Source organism: Eurosta solidaginis, chromosome 2 (genome assembly GCF_040869045.1).
Source record: "Eurosta solidaginis isolate ZX-2024a chromosome 2, ASM4086904v1, whole genome shotgun sequence".
Lineage (NCBI taxonomy): Eukaryota > Metazoa > Arthropoda > Insecta > Diptera > Tephritidae > Eurosta > Eurosta solidaginis.
Genome location: NC_090320.1, coordinates 111,850,218 through 111,861,997, shown reverse-complemented (window position 1 = coordinate 111,861,997; position 11,780 = coordinate 111,850,218). Strand labels below are relative to the sequence as shown.

At 38.7% G+C, this 11,780-nt stretch overlaps 1 protein-coding gene across 2 annotated transcripts in view; it reads left to right on the top strand.

Annotated features, from left to right (window-relative positions):
* Positions 1–11,780, top strand: part of LOC137240152 (prolyl endopeptidase) — a 682,234-nt gene that overhangs the window by 470,838 nt on the left and 199,616 nt on the right. The window lies entirely within an intron of this gene.

Here is an 11,780-nt window from a genome sequence, read left to right as displayed (position 1 = left end):
GAAAGGAAAGGAAAGTAAAGGAAAGGAGAGGAAACGAAAACAATTAATTAAGGTAATTTTTCCTTAACACCCATCCTGACCTGTAAAGAAAAAGTACCAGTACAATTACAAGTATCAGTACCTCAGTACTTCGAGCAATGAGTACAAGTATATTAAAATTAATTAAATTATTATTATATAATTATTATAATTTATTAATTAAAACAAAATTAAAAAATAGTTTAAAACAATCCTAATATTTTTTATTAAATACTAGCAGACCCATCAGAGGTTGTTCTACACTAAATTTTGTATATCTGCATATATTTTAATAAGCTTTTTCCTCTGCCCTCCCCCTCTTCACTTTTTCTTAGTCCTTTTATTCACTCCTCCCTCCGTATTTTTCGCATCATCTATCTCTATCTTCGTCTCACTCTATCTCTTTCTCAGTCTCCTTCTCCTTCCCTCCTTTCTCTTCTCTCAAGCTTTTTCCCATTTTTCTTCATCCCTTACTGCCAGTCCCAGAAGGTGGTATGTATTTTGTTCCAGTCCCTTTCCTAGTCCCAGTCCCTGCCCCAGTCCTAGTTCTAATCCCAGTCCCAGCCCGTCTCTGGTCTACTTTCCGGAAAAAAGGATCGTAAATACTAATATAGACAAATTTATATACCAAATTTCAGGCAAATCGAATAGCACGTATGTAAATAGGTATGTGGGTATTATTAGTTCATGTCTTTATTTTAGGTTCGCATGCATATTTCTCAGTTTTGCCAGGTTTATGCGACTAAATCGAACATCACAGTGAAAATTACTTTAAACCTCTCAGCAACAGCTTTCAATTGATATCCATATTACACGCACATTCTAGGGGTATCCGGGTCCACGTTTTGGCCTATATCTCGAGACTCTAATCACCCAGCGGTATAAAAACTACTCTGTACTAAAGCACACATCAACAGCTTCAATTTGATACCCATAATGTAAAAACACATCCTAGTGTAACCCCGGTCCACGTTTTGGCCTATATATCGAGAGCCTAGTCACCCAGGGGTATGAAAATTACCCTCTACTCAAGCACTCATCAACAGCTTTCATTTGTTATTCATATTCTATAAACACATTCCAGGGGTACCCAGGTCCACGTTTTGGCCTCAATCTCGTAACCCTAGTCACCAATAGGTATGAAAACTACCCTATATCACTTGTTATCCATATTCTATAAACACAATCTAGGGGTACCCGCATCCACGTTTTCGCCTATATATCGAGATCCTCGTCACCACGGGTACGAAAAATACCCCGTATCAAAGTACTCATAAACAGCTTCCATTTGATACCCATATTGTACAAACATATCCCTGGATTACCCAGGTCCACGTTTTAATCTCAAGACCCTAGCCAGAACGGGATAATAAGTATCCAATGTCTGTCTCCTGGTTCTAAGCTACCTCTCCGCAAATTTTCAGCCAAATCTGTTCATCCGTTCTTGAGTTATAAATAGTGTAACTAACACCACTTTCTTTTATATATACATCACATTAGAAACTTCAAAAATAACACTTTGCTTCACTATTTAATTGTTGTTATTATACATATAAACCTTCCTCTTCAATCACCTTATCTACGAAAAAAGGGGATCAAAACCGTTGCGTAGTTTTAAAGGTTAAACATTCAAAAGCACATAGGGACAGAAAAAGCGACTTTGTTTTATACTATGTAGTGATAGTGATAGTGGTACATGCAAAAATACCAAAAAATAAAACTTTTGTTTAAGAATTTTAAGGAAATGTTCACTATTTTTAGCGAAAGAATACTTTTCAAGAGATGTATACATTCTTAACCATTTATGTTGCATTAACTTGGCAACACGCATAAGTATGTATGTACATACATATTGTTACGAATATTAGCAAAACTAAGGGTTGCTGCCATCTCTAAGCCAATGCTAAGGAGCGCCTTGCATGCACATCCATAGATCAATCATTATGTATCTACATAAACGAATAAAACATTATGTCTACACATATGTACGTACACGCAGCAGAGAAGAGATGCTCCCAAAAGTATGCAATTGTAATTGTTGAAGTGTCGCTCACAAATACACGCATATGAGAAGCTATATACGTGCATCTGTAGTTATAATTATATGACGGCAACTAAGCAAATTCTGGAAGCGCCTAGAAGATGCCACGAGGAAATCACAGAGTATAAAAGCACCAGCGGTAGAGGCGCTATAATCAGTTTCGATTAAGACGCTATCTAGCGAGCAATAGCCGTATTATTTTGAAAGTGAGTTTCATTTGAGCTATCAATCAGTTTGGTTATTACGCCAGCTAGTTGCAAAGTATAAGTGTTATTGTGAAGTACTTTAATAAAGGCCATTTTTCCATTATTCAATATTGGAGTTATTTATTCAACAGTTTTGTGATTCGAACTTAGCAGAAGGGCAAATAAGAGGATTTGCAAGTACATTCGTTACAATTAGTGTCAGAAGAGGAATTGTGGAATTAATTCCGAAGATTGGGAATACAACTTGGACATGGCAAAGTTCAGTGAATTGAAGCCTAGCAACTAAAGAAGGAGTTGGAGAGCCGTGGAATGAATACAAGCGGCGCTAAACTTGAACTTCAGGCACGGCTACGAGAGGCAATGGAAGCAGAAGGAATTGATGTGGAAGAGTATGTCTTTCATCTTGATGGCGAGGAGACAACCAAAATTGAAGAGAAAAACGAAACATCGCAGACGGTTACCAGCACAGACTTGAACATGATATTGGCTGCAATATCTGCTCAAACATCGACAGTGGGATCTCAGCTGGAATCGCAGGAGACACGTTTAACATCAAATATGGAAGCACAAGAGACGCGTATTTCAGAAATGTCGACACAAATTACATCCAAGATGGAAACTCAACTGGAAGAACAGAAAACGTATGTCTCATCACAGATGGAATCGCAGGAGAACCGTATAACATCGAAGATTGAAGCACAAGAGGCACGAATATCCGAAATGTCGGCACAAATATCAGGGACGATCAGACTTAGGTGGAGGGCAGTGTTACGAATATTAGAAAACTAAGGGGTGCTGTCATCTCTAAGCCGATGCTAACGAGCGCCTTGCATGCACATCCATAGATCAATCATTATGTATCTACATAAACGAATAAACCATTATGTCTACACATATGTGCGTACACGCAGCAGTGAAAGTGAGTTTCATTTGAGCTATCAATCAATTTGGTTATTACGCCAGCTAGTTGCAAAGTATAAGTGTTATTGTGAAGTACTTTAATAAAGGCCATTTTTCCATTATTCAATTTTGTATTGTTATTTATTCAACAGTTTAGTGATTCGAACTTAGCAGAAGGGCAAATAAGAGGATTTGCAAGTACATTCGTTACAATATGTCAAGCTGATATGATATGAAAACACATACATATGTATATCCATACATACCTATAAACCTACGCCCGAAGTTAAATAACGCAGCGAATGCTATGTATGTACGTATGTGTCGCATCATGCCTCATTCAAAAGCAATTTGCGTGCACAGTTGACAGCGATCAACCACACGCACTCAATTTTTGGCAAAAATTTTACTTTTGTTTAAACAATGTGGCTGATATAAGAAATGAATCAAGTATTTTTTTTTTGATGCAGTACGAAGTTAAATATTTGAAAGTTTTACTGCAAATTAAAATTTTTCAAATCCATCCTTCCGCTTATGAGTTATAGCTGTGTAAACAAAAATTTTATGATTTTTTGCTACATTTTGGCAATTTTCCATGCCCATGTAAAATATTTTTCAAATGCAACAAATATGAAAATATTAAAATGTAACAAATTTTTAGAAGATATAACAAGTTTACAAAAGCTACTAGAGATAATCGAAGAAAATCATATCGATAAAAATCACAGAGGTATCGAGGAGACTAAGAAATATAATTTACCTAAAGTTAGAAATACATAAGTATATCAACAACTGTATCATTTGTAATATGTGTAAATATGATAGAAATCCATGCAAAATTAAATTTTCAATAACAGAAACGCCTAGCAGATCCAATGAAATAATACATATCGATATCTGGTTCGCAAATAAGAATTCAATGTTTCTTACATGCATCGATAAATTAACTAAGCATGTTTCGATACATACAATTACAGGTAGAAATTCTACATCGATTGTTAGTTTACTAAAACAAAGATTTGCTATCTTAGGAAAACCTTGTAAAGTTGTAGCTGATAACGAGTTTAATACAGCCGTCATAAAAGACTTCCTCTCTGAAGAAAACATTTCATTTCATTTTACTTCGCCCAACACGCATACTGGAAACTCTGACTTAGAGAGGTTTCATTCGACACTAAATGAGCATATGCGTTTATTTAAGCTTAGTGAAAGGACTAAGGATATGGAAAATAAAACCTTAGCTTTCAAGGCAGTAGAAATTTATAATAACACGATACACTTTACAACAAAATATAAACCAAACGATCTTTTACATTCAAATCTAAATTCAAAAGAATGGGAAATTTTGAAAAAATGAGTAGAAAGTTATAAACGTAAAAGAATTGGTAAGTTAAATGAAAATAGAGTAGATCATCATCAATACCGCGAAAGAGAACAATTTAAGAATCTAGGATTTCATAATCTAAAACATTTACCAAAATATGTTATCAAAAATTTAAAAAAAAGGGAAATACGTATTTCAAAGATGACAAAGGATGTGAACGCGATAGGCGAACAGTAAAGAGAATTTTTAAACACCAAAAGTCTATTGAAAATGCAACTTTCGATAAAAAACAAATAAGTAGAGATTATTCAAAGAGAAAACAAAAATAAATATGTGTAAATATCTTTACTTTTAGCATAAAGAATTATTCATTCACGTGTTAATAACATTGATATCAAAAATAATGGAATATATATTGATTTACTTTTAAGAAAGAAAACCGCATTTCAGGAGTCATGCTTAATCACGCGCGGTTGGAGTTACATACCTAATATTTATCCGTGACCCTTAAAGGGTTAATTGAAACTTAACTCGAGAGTGCACATTGAGTAAAATAAAACAAGTAATAAGCAAAGCTAAGAGACTGAGAACAGTTCTCTGTTCTTGGGTCATAATCGAGACGAGATGAATGAATGGTATTCTTGAGGTTGAGTTGTTAACACGAAATTCGGATCATCTGATTAAAATAATAAATCATACGCTTCATTAAAATTACTTTGGACAAAAGAAAATGTATTTATCTTTAAATAAGATCTAAGAAATATAGTTTTGTTTAAATAAAGAAAAATTCATTAAATGGTCATTTTTATTTATTTAGGGGTGACTATAGAATGCGTTTGTACGATATGGGTATCAAATGAAAGGTGTTAATGAGTATTTTAAAAGGGAGTGGGCCTTAGTTCTATAGGTGGACGCCTTTTCGAGATATCGCCATAAAGGTTCACCAGGGCGACCAGGGGTGGACCAGGGATATGGGTATCAAATGAAAGGTGTTAATGAGTATTTTAAAAGGGAGTGGGCCTTAGTTCTATAGGTGGACGCCTTTTCGAGGTATCGCCATAGAGGTGGCCCAGAGGTGACTCTAGAATGGGTTTGTACGATATGGGTATCAAATGAAAGGTGTTAATGAGTACTTTAAAAGGGAGTTGGCCTTAGCTCTATAGGTGGACGCCTTTTCGAGATATCGCCATAAAGGTGGACCAGGGGTGACTTTAGAATTTGTTTGTACGATATGGGTATCAAATGAAAGGTGTTAATGAGTATTTTAAAAAGGAGTGGGCCTTAGTTCTATAGGTGGTCGCCTTTTCGAGATATCGACATAAAAGTAGAGGAGTGACTCTAGAATTTGTTTGTACGATACGGGTATCAAATGAAAGGTGTTAGTGAGTATTTTAAAAGGTAGTGGGCCTTAGTTCTATAGGTGGTCGCCTTTTCGAGATATCGATATTAAGGTAGACCAGGGGTGACTCTATAACGTGTTTGTACGATATGGGTATCAAATTTAAGGTACTAATGAGGGTTTTAAAAGGGAGTGGCCCTTAGTTGTATATGTGAAGGAGTTTTCGAGATATCGACCAAAATGTGGACCAGGGTGACCCAGAACATCATCTGTCGGGTACCGCTAATTTATTTTTATATACAATACCACGATACTGTTCCTGCCAAGTTTCCAAGGGTTTTTGATTTCGCCCTGCAGAAATTTTTCATTTTCTTCTACGTAGGCGTCAATAAACCAATCCAATTACAATGCGTCACACCCATTTTACAAAGTTGTTTCCAACGTTATGTTTTGCGTCAATAAACCAATCCAATTACCATGTTTCATCCCTTTTTTCATATTTGGTATAGAATTATGGCATTTTTTAAATTTTTCGTAATTTACGATATCGAAAATGTGGGCGTGGTCATAGTCGGATTTCGGCCATTTCTTACACCAAGATAAAGTGAGTTCAGATAAGCACGTGAACTAAGTTTAGTAAAGATATATCGATTTTTGCTCAAGTTATCGTGTTAACGGCCGAGTGGAAGGACAGACGGTCGACTGTGTATAAAAACTTGGCGTCGCTTCAACCGATTTCGCCCATTTTCACAGAAAACACTTATCGTCATAGAATCTATGCCCCTACCAAATTTCATAAGGGTTGGTAAATTTATGTTCGACTTATGGCATTAAGAGTATTCTAGACAAATTAAATGAAAAAGCGCGGAGCCACGCCCATTTTTAAATTTTCTTTTATTTTTGTATTTTGTTACACCATATCATTACTGGAATTGAATGTTGACATAATTTACTTATATACTGTAAAGATATTAAATTTTTTGTTAAAATTGGACTTAAAAAAATTTTTTTTTAAAAAGTGGGCGTTCGTAATCCGATTTTGCTAATTTTTATTTAGCACACATATAGTAATAGGAGCAACGTTCCTGCTAAATTTCATCATGATATCTTCAACGACTGCCACATTACAGCTTGTAAAACTTTGAAATTATCTTCTTTTAAAAGTGGGCGGTGCCACGCCCATTGTCCAAAATTTTACTAATTTTCTATTCTGCCTCATAAGGTCAATCCACCTACCAAGTTTCATCGCTTTAGCCATATGTGGTAATGAATTATCGCACTTTTTCTGTTTTTCGAGATTTTCGATATCGAAAAAGTGGGTGTGGTTATAGTCCGATTTCGTTCATTTTAAGTAGCGATCTGAGATGAGTGCCCAGGAACCTTTCATCAAGATACCTCAAAATTTACTCAAGTTGTCGTGTTTACGGACGGACGGGCAGACGGACGGACGGACGGACATGGCTAAATGAATTTCTTTTTTCGCCCAGATCATTTTGATATATAGAAGCCTATATCTATCCCGATTAGTTTATGCCGTTACGGATTACCGTTATGCGAACAAAATTAATATACTCTGTGAGCTCTGCTCAGCTGAGTATAATTATTGCTTCCAACAAAGTCGAAGAATTCACTTTCTTCCAGCTAGATTGAGCATTTGGACCACTGTGCAGCGTCACAAATGAGGATTGGGTGGATGGAACACAACCATGATGTTGAAAATTTCATTTAAAGATGGTTGCATTGCAGCCGCAAGAAGAAAGTTGAAATTTTTAATATATATATAATATATGTACATATGTGTCCTATTGGGGGCAACGTTGGAATGAATCCAAAAGTTTAGCAGCTAGTAAGTTTGATGTCGGAAAGTATAGAAACTGATGGCAGTGTTGGCCAAATTATGGATTATGGGCACTTTGGCGAGGGAAGGGATATTTCAGAACTTTTAAAAATTATAAACAGCATTAACCGTTGCGTGCACTAGATACTGTAGAGCTCACAGTGGACTTCTCGACATTTTTTGTCTTGCTTAAAGGTGGTTTTAGCAAACCCGCCATTTTGTATGCCGTGTGTATCCGTCGCAAAAATTTTCACGGTCACGGTCGCCACGTCACGCCATGTGATATATACATAGATGATTTGCAGACTTCCAATTATATTGACTGGCTATACTTTACCATCCAACGCCTTGTTAAGGTTGTGCCGTTAAATTAAAACACTGCAAGTTACTTATGGACACCTTTTTTATATGTGTCTAGTTACACTTTATTATAACTTATATGTTTTAATAAAACTTATGAATATTTGAGCTTAGACGAAGCGTACCGAAATGTGTATATATAATTAATGAACCCTGTATATGATCGCTCTCAAAGTATCTGGTCTTTTTCTAGTTCAAAGAATACCTACATCTATATTATACACGCACTGGGTTGCATTCACCCGTGCGCTACATCAGCTGATGAATGTTTGCTGTGGTGAGATTGAACTTAGGCGCCATTGCATGAGAACCAATTCTGATATTGTGCAAAATTTCAGTACGCATATTGAATATGATATCTTCGTTTTCGTCGAGACGTGGCTTAATAATAGCTTTTTTGATAGTGAGTTCTTTGACGCGCTTATAATCAACGTATTTCGTAAAGATCGAGACCCAAAAAAACTGGTCGCCTTAGGGGCGGTTTCGTTCTAATTGACGCCAAGTATCAATTGCATGCATTGTTAGTTCCACTCAATAATGGGGACTCTTTGCTTGATCAGATTTGCATCTGCACTAATGGGTCCACTACGCAAGGCTCTTTATATCTTTTCGCGTCGTACGTGCCACCCGGCAGCACATTTGAGTTATACAAGCACATGCTGATAATATTGTAACGAATTTACGAATTTACCGATTATTCCAAATCTTCTGCTAAGGTTCCAATCACTAAACTGTTGAATAAATGACTCCAATATTGAATAATGCAAAAATGGTCTTTATTAGACTATTTAACAATAACACTTATACTTCGCAACTTATAGCTTGCTTAAATACAAAACTGATTGTCGTGCCTCTACTGTTGCCGCTTTTATACTCTTCGATTGCCTCGTTCCATACTTCTGGGCCTTTCCAGTATGAACTTGGTTATTGCTATAAAATTATAACTACAGATGCACGTGTATAGCTTCTCATATGCATGTGAATATGTGAGTGACACTTCCACAGATAATTGCCTACTTTTGGGAGCATCTCAGATAAGATATATGCATGTGTTTGTGCGTCTCTTCTCCGCTGCATGTACGCACATATGTGTGGACATAATGAATGATTCGTTTATGTAGATACAAGTGACTGCCTGATTTATTGTCGTTGTGGCTTCATTTACTTAGCATCAGAGTAGTGATGTGAGTATCACTAATATTCGTCACACTGCCCTCTACCTAAGTCTGATCGTCCCGGTCAGACAAATCTCTCGATCTAACCCCTGCTAGCCTCTCCAAATGAAACACCCTTCTGCTTCGTGGTTTCCCAATTGTTTGTATGCGGTAGATGACATCACTGATCCTCTTCACAACTCTGTACGGGACTTCCCAACTGCACCAAAATTCGGATGGAACACCTTTCCGCCGGTGAGGGTTGTATAGCAGTACCAAATCACCCTCCCGGAAACCTTCCGAATTAAAGTTCTTGTCGTACCTGTGTTTATCTTACTACTCATTACCCTGGGCCGTTCCATCACACTCTGTTCTTTGGCCAATGAAGAACTACTTCGCAGAGCTTGATCTTGACGGATTGAGTTTGCATCATCCGTATCGTCTTGACGTTTCACAACAGTAGTGCGCGCTGGCTTGAAACCACCCTTGAATCCTTTCTGGAAAATTGTTTCAGTCTTTTTAGTGCGTCCATTAGGGTTTATCAATGCCAGTGTTTTTCTCGCAGTTACTTTCGATTTTGATTTGTTTGGCCCATTCGTTCCATCACCCCTTGCCCGATCTACTTTCCTTGACTTTCTTGGTCTCTGTCGAATCTCCCCCACCAGCACTCGCCTACCGCTGAACCCTTTCTCCAAACTGAATTTAAGTGGCACATCCTTGTTTTTATAGCGCATAGTCTTACTCCACATATCGATCCTGATGTCATGGTCAACTAAGAAGTCCACTCCCAATATGGCTTCATCAACGATCTCCACCACTACGAATTTATGACCTCCCCAGTTAAGACTTCACAGATAACTTCTCCCAGGACTTGGTTATACTCGCCAGTGACCGTACGCAACCTTGCTCCAGGTAATGGTTTTACTCTCCTGTTTACTAAGTCAGATCGAATCAAGGAATAAGATGCGCCCCTATCTACAGTCAGTACACGCACTCGTCATCCATATTCCCTCTGACGGTAAGACTGCTTGATTTCCTTCCAATTTGCGACACAGATATCACAGGACATTCAATAGGTGGAGCTAGCTTTCGATTTTTACATCTGGCACGCTCTTGCTCATCTCCTCCAGCTTTGCGTTTACGGCCACCCAAGTTGGAACTACCAGGACCAAGATCGCAATGACGTGCAATGTCACCGGGCTTGCCGCATTTGAAGCATTTGATAACTCTTTCACTCCGCTTTTGCGATCCTTTTAGCGCCTCCAATATTGCGTCTACCCACTCTGGCCTTTCTACTTCCACACGGCGTGGTTTGAAAACTGGCTTACACAGAAGCGACGCTGTTTCCTGAATTAGAGCATGGGCTACCGTTTCTGCGAAAGTTTGCTTTGGGTTTGCGTATGTAGCTCGCTTTGTTTCGACGTCCCGTATGCCATTTATAAAGCTCTGAATCTTTACCCTTTCAGTGTATTCCACGGGTGCGTCCGCATTCGATAAATGTGCCAGCCTTTCAACATCCGACGCAAACTCTCGCAATGTTTCACCAGGCCTCTGGAAGCGGCTCAGTAACTCCATTTGGTATATCTGTATCCTATGCTGAGTACCGTATCGTCTCTCTAGATCACCCATCAATGCTTCATAACAGTTCCGTTCGCCCTCTGGAATGGTTTGTAAAATCTCAACTGCAGGCCTTTTCAATGCCATGAACAGTGCAGCAACTTTATCTTCAGCATTCCAGTTGTTCACTGCTGCGGTCTTCTCAAATTGTAGCTTAAAGACCTGGAAAGGAACAGAACCTTCAATGGACTGTGTTTTTACCTTTGGATTACTCGTTGAAACTGCTGGGCGATTTAGTTGCAACTGCTCGATACGTCCTCTCAGAGCATCCACCTCGGCCTCGATTCTTTCCTCAACTGTAAAATTTTTGTATCTTGCGCCTCCAACTTCGAGGAAATACGTCCTTCTTGCTCTTCCATTTGAGCTGAGATCTGCGCTTCCCAAGGCAGTCGGTTCTATGTACCGGAGCGACTCGGGATTTTTCCCGACCAAGGACTGTCATTTCAGTGTAACCCCATTTAATTTGTTGCGTCCCTCCCACAAATTGTCATCCTCCCAGCAGCTCCTTGCAGCAGGACTGCTCCATACTCTCTTACACCAGGAAGGCATCGAATCCAATCCGGGTCCGTCTCCTGACCCCGGTCCTGAGAGGTTTTGCTGCATCTGCCGGAAAAGAATCTTTTTAGGACGGTCATACTCTGTTCAGTGTGTCTCGTGCAGGGGAAGGTTGCATCGGACAGGTTGTTCTGGGCTTGATCCCAAAACCCGATGTCCACGTAACTTTTATAAATCTTTTGTGGCTCCTTGCTCTTCACGCCCAAGGGCGTCCCGTAGTCTACGCCTAAGCGCCCCCACTACCTTCCAGCAGCCCCGCTGCTCAGTAAGCCACAACAAGTACCCGCTGCTGCTCGCGTCCCACGGCGCCAACAACTCAAACAGCTGATACCACTCATAACTACTACCTTCGTAGTAGAGTTGGTAGCAATGCTGAGCACCAGCTCCTGCCCCCTCTTCTCCCCCCTCTTTTCCGGCAGCAATCGTGCA